The sequence below is a fragment of the Psammomys obesus genome, unplaced genomic scaffold (genome assembly GCF_907164565.1).
Source record: "Psammomys obesus unplaced genomic scaffold, mPsaObe1.curated_primary_1811, whole genome shotgun sequence".
Taxonomy (NCBI): Eukaryota; Metazoa; Chordata; class Mammalia; order Rodentia; family Muridae; genus Psammomys; species Psammomys obesus.
Window position 1 is genome coordinate 11,972,895 of NW_026585987.1, and position 24,226 is coordinate 11,997,120.

The 24,226-nt window shown below is 39.1% G+C and overlaps 1 protein-coding gene across 2 annotated transcripts in view; it reads left to right on the forward strand.

Moving 5' to 3' along the window:
- The first annotated feature begins 551 nt into the window (after nucleotides 1–551).
- The window catches only part of Ghr (growth hormone receptor), a 264,150-nt gene continuing 240,475 nt past the window's right edge, over nucleotides 552–24,226 (forward strand). The window contains exons 1-2 of one of the 2 annotated variants that reach the window (XM_055601049.1): nucleotides 552–787; nucleotides 2,174–2,250. The gene's annotated coding sequence lies outside the window, so the exon portion shown is untranslated. The remainder of the gene's footprint in view (nucleotides 788–2,173; nucleotides 2,251–24,226) is intronic. The other variant, XM_055601048.1, reaches the window with a different exon arrangement.

The window sequence follows — 24,226 nt, forward strand, 5'->3', positions numbered from 1 at the left end:
CTACTTTGTCTTTTTTTTTTTTTTTTTTTAACTTCTCAGATTGGGAAGGTCCTTTATACTGTATCCCAGTGAGCAGGAGTTTGAAAATCGGAGCCAACTTAAGGGTAATGTCTGGTGGACTCATCACACTTCCCAAGGTGTCTTTTTCTGGTATCTGCAGGAGGTGCACTACTCTCCTTGAATGGATAGCCTGCTCTTGAGGACTTCTAGATCCTGACTTCTTTGAAGAGCAACGAAGTCTCCCGCAAATGCCAATATTTTCCTCTAGGAGGAGCCCCTCCGTCCAGTTCAGAGTGACACGCACCAACTCTCAACTCCGCGCCAGAAAGCTTCATCCCAGCCCCACCGAAAGAGTAGCGGGGGCGGCGCTCGGCCTTCCAGCCGCGGGTCTGGAGCCGGCCGCCCTCAACTCCCGCTGCCCTTCGGTTGGGCAGCGCTGGCCCCTCGCTGATCTGACCGCCAGCCGCCTTTTCCCACCCCTCCCCTCCCCTCCCTTCCTCTCCCCTCCCCTCCTCCTTTCCCGTTTCACCCCGCCCCCTTCCTCCTCCCCAAGCCTGACAGCCCACGAGCTGCCAAGCAGGGCGCAGCCATGGGAAGAGGAGGCGGTCTAGGGAGCGGCGGCACTGGCAGAGGCGGCTGCTACAGCGGCGGTGGCGGCGACGGCTGCTGCTGAGCCCCGGTGGCCGCGGGGACCCCGGGCTGGGGCCACGCGGGCCTGAGGCCTCGGCGCCAGAGGCCCCCACGCAGACGCGAACCCACGCTCTGTCTCCCGAGGCGAAGCTCCGAGGTACTGGAGGGGGACTCCCGGGCGCCCCAGCTCTTATTTCTCCCACTTTGTGCCAGGAGACCTGGCAACAGACCCGGACATGCCAACAGCTAATGAAAATGCGGATCACTTTTATGTATTTGCTCGGATAATTTTGGGGAGAGTTTGAGGTTTGAGGTGGGCTGTATTACAGTCTCAAAGTTGTTTTCTGCTGATGGGTTGGTGTAACCAGATCTGTGTCCTGGAATTGTGTGTGTGTGTGTGTGTGTGTGTGTGTGTGTGTGTGTGTGTGTGTTTAAGTTGCTCTTGGTGCTATGTGAAGCTGAAAGTTGATGGGGGCAACAAGGAATTGGGGGCTGCAGGCAAACCTGGAGCCTGCTCCAACAAAGGTGTAAAGGTGCAAAGAGAGGGCTTCCTCCTAAGACAGTTTTGTTAGTCTTCAAAGTTTCACCACGGTGTTTGTCACCGGCAGCCTGCCAAGCTGGGGCAGGGACTGCGAAGGCTGCTGCTGCGGCTCCTCTCTGAACAAGTTCCCGGGTGGAATGACCCGTGGGACTCCAGAGGGTGGGCTGTGAGCGCGCGACCCTGCAGCGCTGCCTCTGCTCGTCTGAGCCAGCTGCAGCTGCTGTGCGCTGGCAGCAGAGGAGTGGAGTCAGTAGTCACCGCCACCAGTCTCCATGAACTGCAGCGGGTGGAAATTGTGGCAAGCCAAACTGTCCCAGCTCTGGACACACTCGTGGTTATGAAATCAGCCAGGCTCAAAGTTCTGAGAGAACGGCAGAGTCTTGAGCGCTGAGCGGGTGAGTTGGGTAGGAGCATGTCTGGAAAGAGAGAGCTGGCTGCATGCGGTGGGTGCAGGACAGGACTATCCACTTGTGGGTGCGTGGGGAAATCTATTTCTGGGCAAGGACTTTATATATAGCACCGAGAAGTATGTCTCCTGGGACCAGGCTGCAGGGTTCCGTGCTCTGGTGTTGGTGTGTGTGCTATGTGTGTAAGGCACGTGTGTAGGAGCGCCCTGAGAGGTGTGTTGGCCTCCTGAGCCAGGATGTGGAGAGAAAGAAATCACTGGGATACTGCCTGCTGTTTCTAGCTCCTGGAGATCTTAGAGGGAGTACTGTGGTGGGAAGCCAGAGAGTTGAGAAGAGGAAACAGTTCCTGAATAGATTTCCTGGACTTTAACTCACCTGCCTTGGAAGGTCTGAGGAGTGGAAATGGTTTCTAGAGTTGTCAGAAAAGCTGAGCGGGAGAGCATTTAAGCATCTAGTGTGTGCTCGTGTGGTTACAGAAATTGAGAAATGGGGACAGATACGCTGTGGATCTGTGTGCCTCCAAGGGTGCTTTGTCCAGGGGATAAGCGGTCTCAGTCAGGAGTGTGGCTGAGTCAGTGTTTACCTCTTTCTACAGAAATTGGATGTGTAGGAGCAACTGGTGTCCAGGCTGCTTTCTATATGGATCATACAAAGGGTCTTTTTATTCTTGAGGTGAGAGCTACTGAAATATTTCCACAGATTAAAATGTTACATAGAAATAAAATAAAGAAAACAAGGTATCAGAGATTATATATATTTATATATGCTGTGAATGTATGTATGTGTATGCTATAGTTATCTTTCCTATTGAGAAAAGCAAAGCTCTCTTTTGAGATTACATGCCAAAAGGTCTCCAGTCACTCATTTTTTTCCCTCCAAAGAGATCTCTGCATGAACTAGAAGTGTGTATGTTAGCCAAGAGACTCTGGGCAATTATCTTTTGTAGTTTAAAAAGCCCTGTCCAATCTTCATTGCCTTCTTTCACCCTTATAAAATTTTGGCTTCACATTAGTCTAGAGAAAACTGATGAGTCAATATTTGACATCTCTTCGGTTTCTTTGTTTTTTTCCTCTTCGTTTTCTTTTGGGAGTAAATATATCATGGTGAAGGTGTAGTTCCCTGAATAACACAGAAAGCCAATGCTTAATTAGCAAAGGTGTGACACGAAAGTTTGTAAATGCAGTGACGAAGTGACAGCATTCCTGCATATTTTTTTCAAAGTGAGCCTAACTTTGCCTGGCAAATGTTTTTGGTTATAGTTTTCAAACAGTAGACTGCACTTCATAAACCGCTTTCAAATGGCCACAGCAGGCCGGGACTATGCTATCTCTGGCGTCTGTGTTAGCAGGTGTTTACAGTGCTTGGTAACCTATGGGACTGTCATGTGCAGTGTCTTGTTAGCTCAGGACATGATGTTTATAGCCCAATGTAATAAATGAAGCTACAGTTGCAGCCTGCTTCTGCCAAGTGCATGAAACACCCCAGTGTGGAAACAAATCTTGAAGTTGGTCCAACTTGGCCAGCCTTTTTGGCTATCTGCTGGTAAGCATTGTTAATGTACAGATAAATCTGAGTGATACAGAAAGAATGTGGGACAGCAGACTGTTTAGCTCTTAAAAAAAGCATGGGCTCTGTTTGTAAAATATATACTAACCTGAGGATTAAGCTTCGTTGCTCTTTCCGCCAGCAAATGCAATAATTTTTGAGGTGTGGTTGCTTTACACTCAGGCTTAGCCAAGTGACCAAGAAGTGATGAGTGGTTGCTATTAAAGACTGAACCTTTAAATATATCTATAATGGAAACACTTCTCCTTCCTGCGTGGCTGTACAAACTTATACTTTCTCTTTACAGAAGAAGGCCAGATAAAGCAGAGAATGACCGCCTAGCATGTGTAAGGCCCTAGGACCAATCCCCAGCATGAGAGAAAGAAGAGGGGACAGAGGAGAAAACTACCCTGATATAGTAATGATGTAAATAACATGAACACTTTAATCTTGAGTTGGTGAAAATTGGAGTTTGATAAGTCTGAAGTCAACCCTTAGCCAGTTGTGTTAGCACGGGAGAATATCCATTTTAGATAGTGAATTTTTTTCCAACCTGGAACAGCTCTCTTGACAATATTATACTAATAACCTAGTTGCTTAGCTTTAAAACTACTGGAAAGGTAACTTTATGTAGATTGTGTATCTCCACTTCAATATCTAGTCTATTGCCTCCTGGAAACAATGAATTGAACTCTCACTTTCTCACTGTCCAGCAACTTTCTTTGGAGAAAATTTATACTTGTACTAAATTAACTTAAAAAAATGAAATGATTTGTCTACTCTTCAATTGAATCTAATTTTTCTTTCTGTGGTATAGAAATCAGTCTATTTTTGTAAGCCCTGTGCTATTTTTTTTTTCTAAATTCATTTTGCTTGTTCCAGAAGTCTTTCTTACCCACCAGGGCATGTTGTTTTTCTCTGCCATAAAAATATGCCTCACATTCCCTATTTTCTCTGCCACAATCTATTGCCTAAAACACAGATTAGGCTCTGTTGGCTCTATACATTCTGTATGTATCACGATAGCTTAGTATTGATGGCATTTTCTTAGCCATCTCATTGCACCATTGGCTGATTTCAAACCTGTAAGGAAGATAACATGCTCTTCTCAGTTTCTGTATCTGTAGTCAATGTGGTAATCATTTCATGAATTTTTCAAGCTTGAACTTGCTATAAATTCATACAAAGGGTAATAATGGAGATAAATACAATTTTATATGCTATGTAGATTATTTCCTTAACTTTTTTTTCCCTAAGAGTGCCTACCCAAAGAGTGCCTACCAAAAAGATTACAGACTTTTCTGAAGATAAGCAAATTGCAGCTGCACATTGTAGACAGGTTCTGACTATGATGCATTTCTTTCATGTACCTTATTGTGTCTGCTTTCATGAGGATGAGTCACTAGTGGCAATCAAACATTTATTGAAGGCTTGTTCTGCCCATGTCCCAGAGAGTGTGCCATCTGGCCCCAAATGAGGTGAAAGTACATCAGACAGAAATGCTTCCTTTGGCAACTGGGATTTGAGATTCAAGTAGAGGACATGACTAAATCAACAATCTGCTTTTTACTCAGGAGGTAAATGGCTTGCTAATGTCACAGTCAACTCTAAAGTACTCAGTTTCCATTAGAAGGTATAGTCCAACATCTGTACGAAATTAGGCCCCCGCATCCTGTAGTATGTCTAGCTGAGAAATAGATGATTTATAAGATCTAAGCTACCTTGATGTGAGGCAGGAAAGCTGGCTTATATGTGGAAAGGGTGTGGTTTAAAAAAGCAAACCCTTTAGGGCTCATTGACTGGGAATTTACCACTTATATGCTGATCAGTTCTTCTGACACTTATTTTTCTCTTCTAAGAAAATAGTAATGTCTACTTTGAGTTTCTGCACAAGGTCTTTAGCATATATGGTTTGTAAAGTAAATACCTGCTTGCTGTGAATGGCTTGATGACTGGGTTTCTTAACAGATTAGAAACTCTCCTTGTCACCTGCTCAAAATCGGCTATAAGTATGTCTTCCTTTGGGGAGTATTCACGTGATATTATTTTTTTTAATTATATTATTTCTTTAAATATATATGATCCTGATACCAAGTGACTTATACTTATCAGGTTATAAATGTGTTGATATAGCAAGCCTATCTGTTTGGTTGGGTCTAAGTTAAAAGTGTATCCTAGTAAGAAGAATGGATGTTAGGAACCCACAGAAGTAGTAACAAATTCGTTGAAAAACCTCCCTCAACCCTGGAACATAGAAGGATTTTGCACACTGAAGGTGTGTTTTTATGATATTTTCTGGGAACAACTTATGGTGCTACACATATATACTCAATACAATAATTGTTTCCTCACTAATTTAGAAAATAAAAAAATATTTGAAATCAAAAATCTTAAAAGAGACGTTTTTGTTCTAATATACAGAAGACTTATGATAATTTATTTGCCCAAAGATACATCCTTATAATTTTGTCTCAAAATGTACTTACTGCGTTAAGAATCATGTCCATTTTTCTCGTCTAGTGTTGTCATTGCAAGGGAAAGCAGACTGCAGCCATTGCAGAGCAGAGTTATAACCATGCCCCTTGTTTGCTCACAGATAGTGTGATAGCTGATGCTGTACACCGATCTGGACTTTGATGATGGCGGTTGAGAACTCAAACTTTACTTTTGCTTTCTATTTGTCAGAAGGTCGACTTTGTTCTTGGGCAGCATGATGACTCACGATCCCAATTCACCCTGTCACTAGTCTTTCTGAAGACCTTCAAGCTATGTTCTTTCTAGCTTGGAAAACTTCAATTTGGAAAAACAAAGTGAAAAATTGTCTGGTAAAGGACAGATGAATGAGAAATTATAAAGAGTACCCAGAAAATAAAGGCTTTCGATGTCTTCTTCCCATAAGGACAGAGAAAAATACCAGAAACTCCAAGTAAGGTAATAATAGGTGAACAAAATATGTCATGTTCAACGTCATGTTTAATAAAGAAAATATTAAAACAAAATCCAGAGAAAGAAGAGGAATGACATCTCCCATATTAGCAGTGCAGTGTCTTATATTTCCGAAAGATGTTGCCCCAGTGACATCTTACTTTACATAAATGCTTAACAAATATCCAGTTGATGGCTTTGCATTAACAGTGGGAAGACATAGTGAGCAATCAAAGGGTTAATCAAAAGAGATTGGGAGGGATAGTCTGTGGGAAAAGAGATGAAGGTAATGATGACAACTGGGATTTAGGCACATAATGCAATTTTGTTTGAGTTCCTTACTTGAATGATGCCCCTTAATGACAAGCATCCCAAAGTGAATCCTGCCCACAGCCTTTGAACAAATCCACAAGCAAGTCCTACCTGATCATCCGCTATTGGTAGCAGATGATCACATAATAGATGTCTACAGATGCTGTGTATATATGGTCCTCACTTGAGTTTTGTATTCAGGGGGCCATGTTGAGGCCAGGGCTTGTGGGAGGAATGGATAGCAACTGCATGGGATTTCTGCATACTTGTTTTTCCCAAATGTAAATAAACCCAATTTCAACATTTCTTCTCATAGTACTATTAATGGTGCTCATAGTAAGATTTATTTTTAAGAATATGATATTAAACAAGCCTTACAAAGGAAGAGTCTGAGGAGTGCTCCTTCCCTTTCATTTTCCAATCCCATGCTAACCCTAATATAGCCTTGGTCTAATATAGCTTTGGAGTTTTCCAGACCTTAAGGTCATGAACCAATCACTCTATGCCTTTTAATGTGGGGGACATTTAGAAATATGTTCATTATGAGAACTTAAAATAGTTATATATCTTTAATTGAGGGTTGCTGAATTTTTGTGAGACCAGGAGCAATTCAATACAGGAAAAGATTATATCTCCTCAAAGTCAGGAGATCTCTATAAAATCTTCTAAGTAGAACATCCTCACTTTATTTAATGATTAAAGTAAGAGTACCTACAATGGGAGAGTGAGAGATTATAACCCAGTTCTCTCTTTCTCTAGGCTCTTTCTATTATATTTTGCTTGTTTCTATTAACACGCAGTGTGAAAATGGGATATATTTTTCTTAGTGCTTTTTATTGTTAATAACATAATCCTGCTTGCTGGGTCAATAATGTAGAAAATAGGTTTACTTTAGCTAACAATTCTGAATGGCTATGGATGACTGGCCACATATGAATATTGCCATACTGCTAGCAGTTTGTAGTTAGTGTGAGATACGACATAGCAAGAGGCAGGGAGCATGAATATGTATATTGCCTTGTCTTTTCCTCTCCTTTTGCAAAGCCATAGCTATTTGGTCATAGGCGTTCCACCCTGATGATCTTATCTAATCCTAATAACCTCACAAAGACCTTGTCTGTAAACATCATACTTGGATCAACTTTCTACCCTTTCAGTACCTCAGAAGGATTGAATTTCAACACATAAACCCTTAGGGAACACATTCTGGCTGCAACAAATATGTTTATTTATGCCATTCATATGGAAGAGTGGAGGTTAGCTGGGTTAACAGTTCAAGTGGATAGACTGTGGGCTGAGACACCTGATATACTTGACCAGCAGTTCTTTCCATTGAGAGCACACACAGATTTGCCATAAATTTCAGTTGGCAGATGCCTGAGGGGTGTCAGCTATTGTGAAAGCCTAAAGATAGTTTGGTATTCTACAAGAGACATGGAGTCAGCTTTGAAATCACAGAGGTCTGGCTTGCTCATTTGGATACAGCTCTGCCTATTTTTATTGGCTTTCTTTATGAATCTGAGCAGGTTAAAAATCTTAGGCAAAAATGGTGGCTGTGGTCCTTCACATGGCTTCTTTAATTTAAATGAGTGGAAGCAGTGCCTGCTACATATTGGACTCAGTAGAGAGGGATACCCTGGTGAGAGGATTGAAGACTGAAGACTTAGAATCTTCACTGCAAAATGCCCACTTGATACTAATGTGTGTGTGTGTGTGAGAGAGAGAGAGAGAGAGAGTGTGTGTGTGTGTGTGTGTGTGTGTGTGTGTCTGTTTAATTCTTCCTCCTTATCCAAGACAACTAAATTAGGGCTTTAATGAGTTCCTGAAGTGCTCATTTGTCCTGAACGATTGAAGTCTCTCTCCTTCAAAAAGCACTGTTCATCAGAGATTAGCTTCCTGTGATAGTTCTGCCACTGCCTAAGCTGTGTATTTTTGCAATATAGCAAAAATACAATGCAATATAGCAAAAATACAAGTCATTTACTCACATGATTATTGGTGATTTATGAGGCTTGTGTTTTAAAAATCAATACTAAAAGTCACTCTTGATGAGTGTATTTCTCAGGGAGATGCCTATCTGACAGTGATGGGAGATCCTCCCTAAACAAGGAGATACTTTGGAAAGTTAAGGGATGACATAAAGTTGGCCAGTGGAGTGGTGATGGTTATGGTAAGGACATTCCTGGGTAAGAATACCTTACAGCGATACAGGGTGAAGTACAGGAACCTGGGGAATCAATACACAAATATTTTTTTTTAATTTTTGCCATTGAAGAAATAAATATTCCTACATGAACAAACAGGTAAACAATTTCCCATTATAAAGACAATTTAAATGTATTTACTAAAGCATCATTGTATAAAAAAGAAAATTCATAACTCTTCCATAATTATAAAAGGAACACATAAAATAACACAGATATTAATTAGTGAGTGAACATGAAGACATAAACATTTCAAAGGAATACTGAAATGAATCTGCTAAAACAGGACTGTTCTTTCTGCTGGACACAACTGGTTTGCACTTATATGAATAAAAATCATTTAGACTCATTCTTAAACATTAGATTCTAATTCCTCACAAGTGTAAAATAGCCTAGTCAAAGATAAGGACTTGGTCCCTCTATAAGACCTTATATTTTTCAGATCAGCTTTTGGCTATGGAAAAATTTAAGTGCAAAGAGAATAGTATTTTGAGTCCCAGGTACTGATTAGTCAACTTCCCATCTCTTCACAAGCTCTGGATCATTTGGTGTGTACCTTCAACCAAAAAATCCCCCCTTTTAAAATATACTTTGTAGGTAAAGGACTATCTACTTTTCAAACAAACCTTGGCTTACTAAATAAAAGGCAAGTTATGATAGAGGAAGAATTTTAACAAAGTAACAAAGCATGGGTAGCACTCTTCTACCCACAAAGTTAGTTCTTTTCTCATTCAAGCCCACTGTCTCCTTCTCAGAAAATGATTCTCATAGCCCTAACTAGAGTAACTTCTAACTAGTCAAGATTTAATTTTATTGTGTTATATTTCCTTGACATTATTCATCATTGATATTATCTTATTCATTAATTTGTGGTAAATTAAAAAAACAAAATTAATGCTGTCAGATAAGTTTTAGAAGTGTCCTAGTCTCCCCATACTTTATTCCTGCTAACTATAATATGCTTTTACTATTGCTGACAGATGAAAAATAAATGAAAGTTGGTTAAGTTTCTTGCCCAGTGACTCACAGTAACAGCTAAAGTTAAAACATATTTGTTTTATTCTACTGTTAACAATATATTTAGTTGTTTCCACTCTTCTCCATATGCCCAGTCACTAACCTTGGTGACTTTGTTCTAGAAATAGTGTTTTAAAATTATGTATTATCAAACTGCAAACAAAAACTGAATTAAGAGTCAGCCTTGAGTTTGCAAAGTGTTTTTAATCTTATTCTTGTAAAACTTGTTATTTTTAATATGTTGATTTGCACATAAATTGACAACAAAGCTCTTTAGAAAGTCAACCATACTCCATTCATTAGTAAGTAATGTTTTGACATAAACCAATAGCAGACATGAAAGCAAGTATCTCCAGGGCAGGATATTGATGTTGTATTATAATTCAAATAATTTTGTTATTTTATAGTGTGTCTGAGTCTAAGCAGTGGACCATTTTTTTCAATCTTTCTGTAGTTACTGGTTGTTTCTTTCTTGAGGGATGTAGAATATTCTATGAAATCTTTGAGTAATTCTTATATTTGCAGTGCTCTAACTAAAAATTACCCTTTGTTTAGTTGGACGTTGGGGCATGAAGTTGAGAAATATGAGTTTTTGTAAATTATTTGCGTTTTGACTCTGGGAAGATAAACAACATGCATATCGGGCTGACCAGCAATGGAATTCATCTAACCTCAAATTCTACATTGAGAAAAGAATGAGCTTTAAGGTTTTTTGTTTATTTCTGTCTTAATTACAAGTTACTGGAAGTCTAGAGTTAGTATTTAATAACATAAAATCTGTGCAAAACACAAATTATTGGCTCAGAAGCTACCTGATATCTAGGTAGAAAAGCATGTAAAATGGACTTTTATTTTCCTATGAAGAGATAGATAGAGGTTGACTAAGAGGCAGTCCTTTATATATTTCAATATATAAAACAGTAAACATTTTTAAAGGAGAAAAACCATTGTCTTTCAGAACACATATTTGAGGTTGTTATTTTTACTTAGGTGGCTACATTAAATTGGCATAGTTTTCTTTTTTCTTTTTATTAATTACACTTTATTCACTTTGTATCCCCCATAAACCCCTCCCTCCTCCCCTCCCGATCCCACCCTCCCACCCCCTTCTTCACGAATGCCCCTCCCCAAGTCCACTGCTAGGGGAGGTCCTCCTCTCCTTTCTTCTGATCTTAGTCTATCAGATCTCATCAGGAGTGGCTGCATTGTCATCTTCTGTGGCCTGGTAAGGCTGCTCTCCCCTCAGGGGGAGGTGATCAAAGAGCAGGCCAATCAGATTATGTCAGAGGCAGTCCCTCTTCCCATTACTATGTAACCCACTTGGACACTAAACTGCCATGGACTACATCTTTGCAGGGGTTCTAGGTTATCTCCATTCCTGGTACTTGGTTGGAGTATGAGTCTCTGGGAAGACCCCTGTGTTCAAATTTCTGATTCTGTTGCTCTCTTTGTGGAGTTCCTGTCCTCTCCAGATCTTACAATTTTCCACTTCTTACATAAGATTCCATGCACGTTGCCCAACAGTTGACCATATGTCTCAGTGTCTGCTTTGATAGTCTGTAGGGCACAGCCTTTCAGAGGTCCTTCATGGCAGGTTTTTAGCTTGTTTCCTGTTTTCTTCTTCTGATGTCCTTCCTCTTTGCCTTTCAGGATGGGGATTGAGCATTTTAGTCAGGGTCTTCTCTCTTGATTAGTTTCTTTAGATGTACAGATTTTAGTAGGTTTATCCTATATTACATGTCTATATGAGTGAGTATATACCATGTGTGTCTTTCTGCTTCTGGGACAACTCACTCAGGATGATTTCCAGATCCCACAATTTACCTGCAAATTTCATGATTTCCTTATTTTTCATTGCTGAGTAATATTCCATTGTGTAGATGTACCACGATTTCTGCATCCATTCTTTAGTTGAGGGACATCTGGGCTGTATCCAGCTTCTGACTATTACAAATAAAGCTGCTACAAACATGGTTGAGCAAATGTCCTTATTGTGTACTTGAGCCTCTTTTGGATATATGCCTAGGAGTGGTATGGCTGGATCTTGAGGAAGCACTATTCCTAGTTGTCTGAGAAAGCACCAGATTGATTTCCAGAGTGGTTGTACAAGTTTTGGCATAGTTTTCAACCATGAACTTTGATCCTTTGCATATGTAATTATGAGCACAATCTAGAATTGCAGATTTTCAAACTGTACCTCATTAAACCTCCCCAGAGACCATGTACAGTGAACAGATCCAGCCTGTTCTGTATGCTTCCAGCCAGCAAAAGGCTGTGCATTGATCTGTTTTACATAAAACATTTCTCACATCATTTAAGTTGCAGAGACAAAGTTTCTTCTTAAAAACATTAGGCCTGGCGAGATGGCTCAGAGGGTAAAGGCTTTGTCCACACAGCACTGACAGCCCAGATCATACATAAAAAGCCGGAGGTGCGGATTAGAGAGATAGTACAGTAGTTAAAAGCACTGGATGGTTTTCCAGAGGATCCAGGTTCAATTTCTCAGCACCACAAGGCAGCTCATAGCCACCCGTAACTCCAATTCCTGGGGATCTGAGCCCTCTTCTATCCTCTTTTTGGCACATGTGTTACACAGACATGAAGGAACAGCACCTATACACATAACATAAAATAAAATAATAAAAACTTACTTAAAAAAAAGTAAATGTGCTAACACATCTATAATCTCAGCATTCCTAGCTGGAGTGCTCCTAATTGGAGCCAGAGACAGAAGAACCACTCCAAAGATTATAAACTAGTTAGCCTGGAGTATACTATATGTTTAGAAGAAGCAGTAATGAGAGGCCTTGCTCAACAATGTAGAAGGAGAAAATTGACTCCTGAAAGTTCTTCTCTGACTGACACATACACACCATGTCGTGCAAACCCACATTTACACGCACAAATATAAACAAATTATAAACAAATATAAACAAAAATATACAAATATAAAAATTTAAGTTTAAGTCTTGAGTGTAATTCCTTTTTAGTGAGTGAGATTTTTTTTTCAACTTCTGTTTAGGAAGAGCTCCAATTTCTAGAGGAAAAAATTTACATTGGCTTTTCTATGTTTAAGTTTCAGGTTTACTTTTGTAAATGCTATCTTGTAAGCATTTACAAGGCAAAGAACTATGTATTCTTGAGTTAGCATACATATAAATCATTTGCTTAAACAAACTCTGCCATGTAGTCAGCATTCAGGAAGTACTTCTTGTGGATTGCAGCTATACCAAGCTCACTTTTCACATTAAATTGCTTAATCCCAACCAATACCCCGTGATCTTTATAAGTAAACAATTGAGAAAACTATGGCAGTGAGAAGCTGATTTGTTAAAATGACGGCAGATGACATGCATGTGTTACAGTCATAATTCAAATGCATGTCTTTCTAATTCCAAATGCATCTAATCCTCATTTTCTAGCAAACTGCCACCGAGGTAGTGTTCTTTGGTATTCAAGACATGTTGTTTAATTTCATTCATTCCTTTTGGGTGTGGGCTGAACTTAGATGACATTGCTAATGACTAGAGAAAGTGGAAGTGAATATGTACAACTTTGGAGACTGAGTCATTCACTATGACTTCAGATTTTGCTAATCTGTCTCCTAAAGTTTTTGAGAAATCACGTTGGGAGAAACCAGATGTTGCTTTGACTGTCCCCTGGAGACACCCACATGAAAAGGAACCAAAGAATTTCCAGCAGCCAACATGGAATCAGGAGTGCTCACATTAGTAGCTCATATGACACTGAAGACTCTGGCTGACAACCACTCTGAGGGCAAGTACATTAATTACTCTTCTATTGCTGTCATAAAGCATCATGACCCAGGCAACTTACAGAAGGAAGGGTTTATTTGGGGCTTAGTGTTCCAAAGGGTAAGAATCCACCACCATCACAATGGGGAACATAGCAGCAATGATCAGGCATGCATAGAGTAGGCTGGCATGACACTGGAGTGACAGCTGAGAGCTCAGAGCTCTAAGGCAAGCAAAAGGCAGAGAGAGATAGCTAGAAATAAAACAAGTCTTTTGAAGCTTCAGAGCCCACTCCCAATGCCTTGCTTTCTTCAGCAAGGTCACACCTTATAATCCTTCCTAAACAATTCTACTGATTGGAAACCAAGTATTAAAGCATAAGAGCTTATGGGGGGCTATTCTTATCACAGTAAGAGTGGAAGTTAAGTCTTTTCCTACCTCCCAACAGTTTGACTGTTACCACATTGAAGACTATAAACTAGCATTATCCATTCTAGGACCCTGTTCCTACTCTGTATTTTAACAAATATCTGTTGTTTTAAATTGCTGTTTAACATTTAAATGATGTTATTTTTTATGGGCCAATAGATAACTAACACAGCCTAATGGTGCCTTAGTCATCTCTCTAAAAGGAAATTATATTAACTTCACTAAATTTAACATTCTAACAGTGAAAGAACAAGATAAGACTTTTAAGGGAAAACACTACAACATTTAAATAGTAAATTGTATGCACAAAGAACACAATGGTGCAATGGTTGTAGATTTCCTTGTGACTTGGATTTTGTAAGTCAAAGGATAATTTCTGTAGAATCTATGATTTCAGGTAATCTATCTGGCTAGGTAGGTAAGGTTACTTGATGAATCCTGACAAACTAAATTCAATCTCTCTTCCTCAAATGGTGGAAAGGAGAGAACCAAGTCCTACAAGTTATCCTTTAGCGTCTACTCACATACCCTCACATATACACACAGAGAAAGAGTAAATAAATACATTTTCTTGGAATTCATGATTTCAAAAGGAAGGATATTAATAACAGCATTTCTGGGGATAGCATGTTAAACTTTAAAAATGTCTTGTGGGAAAACTTGGGAGCTGTTTTGTTTGGTTGTTCATCACTTACAATTGGAAATTGTCAAGAGTAAGATTGTACTTTTCATGATTTAAATGAGATATAAAGCAAAGTTAAGCTTTAACCCCTTTCTTGGTAGTTTTTCTCAGCTTTTCAATAGGGTCCAGAAGCCTCATAAGTCAAAGCATTTCTTGGTTTTCTTTTGTTTACAAATTGCATGGATTCTGCTTTATAGCCACTTGCTATTTAATGAATGACTAGGGTTTGATTCATATCTTTAGATCTTGAGTTCAATAATTTGAATGAGACATAGAATCAAAGTATTCCTAGCTCATCCAAAGATAAGCTCTGTAAGGAATGGAAGGAGATATATATTAACTGGTTTGCATACATGTATACTTACTGAATTTGGAACATTTTAACTTCCTACACAGATGCTTATTGACTTAAAAAATAACATGCAAGTGGCATTTCCTTATATACTGCCAAAGTGATTAAAGGATGCCAAGATATTCATTCATGAAGTGGATTTGAGTAGTTCTTGTAGTCGTAGATATGGGTAGTATTTAGAGTGACTGTAAAGTAAAAATACTGGTTTTCTTGTGTCTTAGAATTGGAAATTATAGATCAACCCCCAACCCACTCCAGTATTTGCCTTTCATCTATTTTTTTTTCTTGTAGCTTATGCCCTGAATTCTCAAAAACACTGTCTATATTGAACCAAACTTAATGACAGCATATTTTTGAACTTAATTCATAGGGTTTTCTTCAGGCAATGGAAGAGATAAACACTGACATTCTGAGTGTAAATAGTCATCATTGCTTTATTATCTCATTTGTTTATTAACTCACAAATACATCCACTAATTCAACAAATATTTATCAAGCATTTGTTTTTTTTTCAGCAAGCAGCATGCTGAAATACTATGACAAGGAGTCTTTACCCTAAAATGTTTCATAATCTAAGATGCAGAAGGATATTATCCAAGAATAATTAAAAACTGTTGTAAGTGGTGTAAAATAAATGTGTAGGGAACCCTGGTTCAGGCTGAAGTCTGCTGAAACACCTTCAAAAAGAGGGGTGTGTGAGATGTAAATGGTCATGAAAATGAAGAATGGCATCCTAGGCAGAGTGGGATAGAATTCAAGAAGATACCCATATTGTAGAACTGAAAATAATCCAGGTGAACTTGAAACTGTTTTCAAAGCTAAAACCAGATCAGTCAAGAAAACATGATCTCACCTAAAGCACCTCAGAGAAACATCCAGAGTGGTGTTTGATCGCATAGCCACTCATTGTGGTCCATCCAGGTATTACATATAGATTAACACAAAGGAAAGCATCCACATGATCTTCTCTGAATTAAACAGAAATTAAAATATTCTAATTCATCACACCTGATTGCTTGATACATGTCATCTGTTACACAGTTATAAGACTTGTACTACAAACATTTTTTCCTTTGATGGTTAACATACATGTTACATGCATACATATACCTGTTATCTATGTTTGTATGTACACATATACTGTCGTATGACAGTTGAATGCACATAGAAGATCTAAAGACTATTCAGTGCCAATGACAAGAAATTTTATAATGGTGCACTTTGTATAGTAAGAAAGGCACAACATTAAGAGAATCTCGGGAGACAGCAACTTGAACATTAACCAGAAGGCTCACTACTGTGTTCAGTTCACCCATCTGTGTTGTAGAAGAAGCAGCTTCAGCCTCAGCATCTCTCATGTATCTCCTTTTAGCTTCATGTTATCATCAGCAAATTAATCTTTAAATACTTCTTATCTTGACCAGTATCTTGAAAACCATCTTCTTGTGTATGGATTAATTTTTAGATTCCTGAGCGTGGCATTCAAAACAATATGATATTAGCCTAACTCATCTTTCTATCTTTGGTCTCAAACAGTCCATTTGCTTGTTCTTGATAAGCAAACCTTAGTTCATGTTTTCCCTCCAAAGTGGTTTCTCCCACATGTTTGGATTCTGTTCTAGAAGGCTGAAATGCAATGAAAAATTTCAGCTACTGTGGAATTGGCTCTTATCCCCACTTTTTTGTCCAGATATAAAAGTGCCTTCCTGCCTTTCCTATAGCACAGTTATTGATTATCACACTTTCTCTCATGTGTATCATCTCACCAGATGTGACTTGAATTCAGCATCTATGCCTATAGCTCCCTTGTATCCTCACTACAAAGAAAAAGGCATCTGTAAGCTCCAGGGGGGTGTAATGGGTAATGCTCTTTTGTGATTTATTTTATTTTGTCAAATAACTATTTTTTTTTTGTTTTGTTTTGTTGCATATCCGCTATAGTACTGAGTGAGCAACAGGCTGACCACTGGCCACATAGAAGATATTCAATGATTAGGTATTGGTGATTTACTATATGTTTGATTCAATTTTTGGGTGCTTTCAGACTGAGGGAGATTTGGTCTGAGGGAAGTTGATGGTATGTGTTTCAAATATTTGCAATAACTGTAAACACAAATGTTAAGGGATCTGGTATTTCTTCAAGTCAGCAAGAGTCACATTCATTGATGGAGTTAAGCCACCATCCAACTCTCAAGTGTTAGTGATGACACTGTTAGAAAATATCCCTTTCCGATACCACCCATAGCTGTTTTCATGAACATGTTGTTTTACTGGGAAAAGGATACGTACGGTAGTGTAGTCATGATGATGTATCTTGTCATTGTTGTTTTTCTTGTTTTAATTTAAAACTTGTCATGGCTGGGTTTTTATTAACAGCAAACATTCTTTGCTGTTAATTTCCATGAAAATATTGATTTCTTTTTATTTAATTCACAACTATAAATATTGTTTGTTTTAAGTAGTATCTTCTGATCGAAAAAAAGTACAGTGATCCAATCACCATTACTTATATGTCATGCACTATACAAGATAAGAAAATATCTGATAAGCTCAGTGTATTGTGACAACAGAAGCAAAGTTTGTTTTTTTATTAATTAAAATTTTTTTAAATTTTTTAATATTCTTTTGGGTTTTTTTTTTTTTGCTTTTTTTGTTTTGTTTTTTAAATATGTCTCTTCATTCCTTGCCTCTGGCTGATGGTCCTTTGTACTTATAAACTTCACAAAGTCCCTGGTTTCTCTAGGAAGATGAGAGTGATTCATAAATATGAAGGTAAAGCCAATACAATAAGAAGCAAACAGTTCAGAGAAGGACTTTGTAGCCAGTTCTGAAGATACCTGATAAAACAGGATCAGATGAAAGGGGAGGAGGCCCTCCCCAATCGGTGGACTTAGAAAGGGGCAGAGAGGAGATGAGGGAGAGAGGAAGGGAGGGAGGGTTTGGGAAGGCATGAGGGAGCAGATACAGCTGGGATACAGAGTTAATAAAATGTAACTAATAGTAAAAAAAAAAATAAAATAAAAAAAAAAGAAGTGAACAGATGCAAGAAGCAATGAAGCAGGGGTCATGAAACTGGCATGGGAATGGCTTTTGTGATAGACACACTACTCCATCTTCAACAAGTATACAGCTTTAAAGCATTTGCACATAAGATAAACCAAAACAACAACAACAAAAACCAGGAATCACAGTTTTCCATGAACTGTTTTTAGGTTTTTTGTTGTTGTTTTGTTTTTTTCTTAGTTTTTGGAGAAGTTGATCAAAAGAAATGCAGAATGAAGAGATTGCTTGAAAGGTTAATGTGCAATGAGACCTCTCTCTAAGCAACATATGAGCCATGTAAACCGGGCTTTAAATTTTTTAAATGACATTCTGTGTGTGTGGTGCAGGGGTTGGAGAGTGTACCACAGCATTCATGGGAAGTCAGATAACAGACTAAAGAAATTGGTTCTCTCCTAGTGGCTTCCATAGTAATGTGAACAGGGACTGTCTCTGACATGAACTGATTGGCCTGCTCTTTGATCACCTCCCCCTGAGGGAGGAGCAGCCTTACCAGGCCACAGAAGAAGACAATGCAGCCACTCCTGATGAGACCTAACACACTAGGATCAGAAGGAAGGAAAAAAAGACCTCCCCTACCAGTGGACTTGGGGAGAGGCATGTGTGGAGAAGGGAGAGGAAGGGAGGGATTGGGAGGGGAGGGAAGAGGAAGCTACAGGGGGGATACAAAGTAAATAAAGTGTAATTAATAAAAAAAATTAAAAGAAAAAATAAAAAAGCAAACAGTTGAAAATATTAACACACTCTTGGTAGATAGAAGCCATAGTTGCCATGGGAATTGGAACTGCTGGGAAAACCCAGCTTTGCCCTCTTCTATGAAGGAGGAGCAGCTGCAGTTATTTGAACTGTGCAGCTTCGTGTTGAGTGACTGTGTGGGTTCTGCACTAAGGATGTGATAAAGTTCGACATGGGATCTGGTGAATAATTAAACTCATAGTGTAACCCAATGGGAGACTAGAGAGTATAGGAGGCAGTGAAGAATCACCACATCAAAATGAGTGTTAGATAGGTGGTGTCCCTGAGGAAGGGACATGTGAGCTAGATATTGGAAGTTACAGTTTCGTCCTTCTTTCCTTCCTTCTTTTCTTTTCTATTTTCTTTTCTTTTCTTTTTTTTTTCTTTTTTTTGAGGCAGTGTTTCTTTGTGTAGCCTTAACTGTCCTGGACTCGCTTTGTAGACCAGGCTAGCCTTGAACTTATAGAGATCCACCTGCATCTGCTTCCTCGAGTGCTAGGATTACTGGTGTGCACCACTGTACCCAGCTAAGTTATAGTTTGTTGTTGCTGTCCGGCTGATTTTTACTTTTCAAGACAGGATCTCACTATGTAGTCCATGCTGTACATGAGCACCTGATCTTCATGACTCAATCTTCTGAGGGCTGGAATCATAGGTCTGTAAAAACACCCCTGACTGATTCTAGAAGGTTCTGTAAGGGGTCATCAATCAGAAGAAAGAATTATGATTCTTAAAACTGCAGAAATATAAAAAAAAAAAATTGTGAGTTAGGGAAATGAAAAGACTTGAAGTGACTGGACAAGAGATTGTCTGAGAAAGGTAGGCAGGAATCATATGCTTTATCTAAGAATTTGGTCTTTATCTAGGGATCAGCAGATACTTTCAGCCAGAATGTTTTACAAGGGGAGTGACCTGATTGTATCTTGTGTTTTAGAAAGAACGCATGCTGCAAAAGAGCAATTCTTGGATTCCACTGATTGATAGGATAAAATATTTTTCAATAAACCAAAAGAGCAATAATATGTTATTTAATATATTTATTAATTTTTCATACAATATATTTTGACCATACTCTTTCCCATCTCTAAACTTTTCCTTGGTCTTCCCTTCTCCCTACCCTCCCAACTTCATGTCTCCTCTCTCTCTCTCCCTCTCTCTCTCTCTAGAAAAACAAAGTAAAACCAAAACCAAATAACACAAATCCAGCAAACCCTAAAGCCAAAAAATACCCAAACAAAATAAACAGAGCACACACACACACACACACACACACACACACACACACACAAACAAACAAACAAAACATGGAATTCATTTTATATTATCCAACTTTTCTTGGACCTGGGGCTTGCCCTGCAGTGTGGTTGACATACCCAGTCTCTCCATCGGAGAAAAAAAAAATGTGTTTTTCTCCTGCTAGCAGTTACCAATTGCAAATACCTTTCGATTAGAGGTGGCACTTTGTGCCCACTTCCCCTTCTCCATGCTGGGAATCTGTCCAGCTTGAACCTGTACAGGTCATGTACAGTCATGTGAGTTCAAAAGGAACTCAGCCCTGTTGTCTCTTGAAGATGCTATTTTTTGGGAGTCATGACTCTTACAATACGTTCACCTTCTCTTCTGGGCAAATACTTGAACTATGAGGGAAAGCATTTAATAAGAACATCTCATATAACTTGTCTTAATCTTCCATACTGAGTAGGATCTTGTCAACTTCTTCATAGTATGAAAGAAACCTAACATTTCTCACAAAGTCCTTTGATATGTCCATATTGTTATAGTCTCTTTACCAATGAACTAGAGTTCAGTCCTCCATGCATATAGACTATTGAATATTTTCCTGGAAAAAGTGTGAGGACAGTCTGCATACGGTGAGAGAACAGGAATGTGTGAAGTGCAGACAGACAAGGCAATGCATCAGTTCTGTGTCACACTTACTCAAGAAATTAGAAAATTTATGTTATGGCTGTTGTAATTGGCAAGGGTTCACCATCCAAGAAAATAAATACTTCACCCTATTGAAGTAATGATATTAACATGAAACGAATTGCCTTTTTTTTTTCCCTGTGTTGTTGCTAGGAAAAGGAAGGCTAAAACCTAATGAAATTTGTTCCTGTGAACAGCAAGTTTTGTTATTTCTTCTTTTGCTATTTATGGGCTGTTTCTTCTCAGTGATCTAGGTGGTCCTTTCCATTAGTCAGCTGAGATGTCCCCATTTATTTCCTGTAACTTGGATCTATTCACTGAAAGTCTCTATGTGTGGTTGATTTATTTTTTTGAGCTTCACAGAAATTTCTTCCCAATATATATTGTAATTGAACTTTGAAAGACTTTTTCAAGTTACCACTCACTGACCAGTGAATAATTCCTGAAGTGATGACATGAATGCTGGTGCAGGTGAGATAATTCCTTTGCCTTAGGAGGTCACAACCCAATGTTGAAGAAAAGACTCTAATATGAAAATGGACACCTTTTCCAGTAGAACACTGAGTAGTCGGTGAACACTGAAGAGTCAACTCTAGTTCATTGGCAAAGAGTAGCACACATGTCTTTGCTTTCTAACAACATGAGAGGAAAGTGGTCAGATTCGGATCTACATTCTTTTCCTCCTGGGACAGTGGGTGGCTGTAATCTCTGGGCCACAATTTCCTTATCTGTAGCATTGATGAATTAAACAGACTAGTGGCCTTTGAATTTCTCTGTACATTTAAATCATTTTATCATTGACCAGATTACTCAGAATTTATGCTGGAGGAAAGAGGCTGGTAGGAATGTTTATAAACTGCCAAGTAATTATTCCCTCTTAAGTCAGGACTATAAAATCACCAAGAACTTTCGATTGAAATCTACAAGTGGTATTTCTCTGTGTTTAGGTATAATACTTAAATATTCTCAAGCTCATTGGTTACACACATACCCACACAATTTTTTTTTTGCTTCATTTGAAAATGTTGATGATTAGGTGATAATTATTCTTGAGTGGTGAACAGTCAATGAAATGTACCTTTCTCAACTTGCTCCACTTTGTTACCTGGCATTCATTATCTTTTTGACCCCTGAAAACATCATTTCCAAAACTGAACTAGGTGAGCAAGTCTCAAATTTTTTGAATTGCTTCTCTTCAAAGCCAGAAAAAAAGAGAAAAGAATGAGAAACAAACAATAAGCATCAGTATTTGCTGATTGTTATAGTAAATCAGGTGGAAAATGGTCTTTATATTATTTTATTTTGTTTGTTTGTTTAGTATTTACAATTTATTCGCTTCCTATCCCAGTTGTAGCACCCTCCCTCCTCTCCTCCTGATCCCACCATTCTCCCCTCTTTCTCCCCTATCCCTCTTCTCTATTCCACTGATAGGGGAAGTCCTCCTCTCCTACTGTCTGACTCTAGCCTATCAGGTTCTATCAGGACTGCCTGGATCCTCTTTTTCTGTGGTCTGGCTAAGTCATCCTACCAGGGAGAAGTGATCAAGGAGCAGGCAACCAACTTTATGTCAGAAACTGTCTCTTCTTCTTTTACTAGAGGACACATGTAGAGACTGAGCTGTCTATGGGATACATCAGAGCAGGGGGTCTAGGTCCTCCCAATGGAATACTACTCAGCTATTAAAAACAAGTAAATAATGAAATCTGCAGGCAAATGGATGGAACTAGAAAAGATCATCCTGAGTGAGGTATACCAGCAGCAGAAAGACACGCATGTTATATACTCACTTATAAGTAGATATTTGCCATAAATATAGGATAAACATACTAAACAGGATGGGGGCTTACCACAGATGTCCTCTAAAAGAGACTCTACCCAGTAGGAGATGGAAGCTGATACAGAGACTAACAGCCAAACTTTGGACACAGTCCAGGGAGTCTTATGGGAAAAAGGGGGGATATAAAAGAACCCAGAGCGGACAGGAGCTACACAAGGAGACCAGCAAAGCCAAAGAAGAACAGGATCCAGGGGGAACTGCAGAGACCAATACATCAACCAAAGAAATGGTCTTGTAACCAGTCCAGATGAAAACTGATAAGCTAAGGTCAGATGGAAGGGGAGGAGGACCTCCCCTATCAGTGGACTTGAAGAGGGGCATGAGAGGAGATGAGGGAGGGAAAGTGGGAGTGGGAGGGGATGAGGGAGAGGGCTACAGCTGGGATACAAAGTGAATAAAATGTAATTGATGTAAAATAATAAAAATTAATTAAAAAATAGTGGGAAATCCTCAGAGCTCAGGAGAAAGGAAGTTGTGGCTTGTCAGCAGCAGAGTTCCACACACTACTGTGTAAAGGACAGGTGCTTATGGCTGAGGGAGAGGCTGGAAGAGCTCTAATCCCTTTCTGAGGATGTTTAATGAGGCTTCCCCACAGATGTGCATTTTCATCCTTTCCTGTGTGGAAGCTGAATCATTAATTGGAAAGTAATTTCCTTACCCAGAAAGACCAAAAAAAAAAAAAAAAAAAAAAAGAAAAAAAAGAAAGATTGTTAGAGGGTTTGTACTCTCTCCCTTTTATCTTTTGTAGGATAACGCAGGTTCTCCCATTCTTCAGTTTCCTGTGACTTTCATCCTAGCTTTTCTGTCTACCAAAAGCTAGGGATTAAGTGGAGAAGAGAAGCATGTGCTTTATTAGCAGTTTTCTGTCGTGGGATTAAAGTGGATTTATTATTTACCTATTGTGTTGCTGTGACCGAAATGCCTGAGAGAAATGACTTACAGTAGGATATGTTTATCTGACTCACAGTTTTATAGGGTTACCACCTAACATAGGAGGGAAGGAATGATGGAGTTCAAGAAAGCAGGGGCTTGTGCCAGAGACTGCGGCTTAAGAGGAAGGCAGAAAATAGGTTAAAACCAGGTACAAACTTCAGCACCCAATTCCTGGGGAGCTACTTCTGTCAGCCGCACTCTGCCTTCCTGACACCCCACAGATTTTAAAACTGTGCCACAACCAGAAAGCAAGTGTTCAAAACATGAGCCCAGGGAGAACATTTCAGATTTCAGATAGAAGCCATGACAGTGGGTATAAGCCCTTCCCACTGTATGACTTATGGTCATAGATTTATTATTATTATTGTTTTTTTTTTTTTACTTTCCCTAGGTTTATAAAATGCACTTGGCTTTTTTTCTCTTTAAAATGTATGCTGAAATATATTTCATTATGTCACTGGTTCCCAGCAAAGTTGCCTTCTCTGTTCTCTCAAGTTAGCTTCTACCAAGCTATTTTCAGCATGAAAAGAAATAATAATTAAATTACAAAGTAGGGGGTTAATTTCCCTTGAAACCGGTCTGTTCTTCTGGTGCTGACACATCACTCTTATGTTCCCTTAACCTCTGCAAGAAGTGGGACAGAGTGTCCCTCTTGCGTAGCTCATGCTAACCTGTCAGGGAAAGATTTGTTGGATGCACAAGAGGAACTGGGGAGACATGGCTTCTCTCCTGTCTACTACATAATTTATTGGTGGAGGGTTTTAGTCACTGTTGTGGGGACAGGAAGGTGTGTCTATTTTAACTATGTGTTAATTTTATAGCAAAAATAGCTACATTTTAAAACATATAAAATTGAAAAGAGTTCCACACTTATCTCAGGCCCTAGTCCGTGTGTGTGTGTGTGTGTGTGTGTGTGTGTGTGTGTGTGTGTGTGTG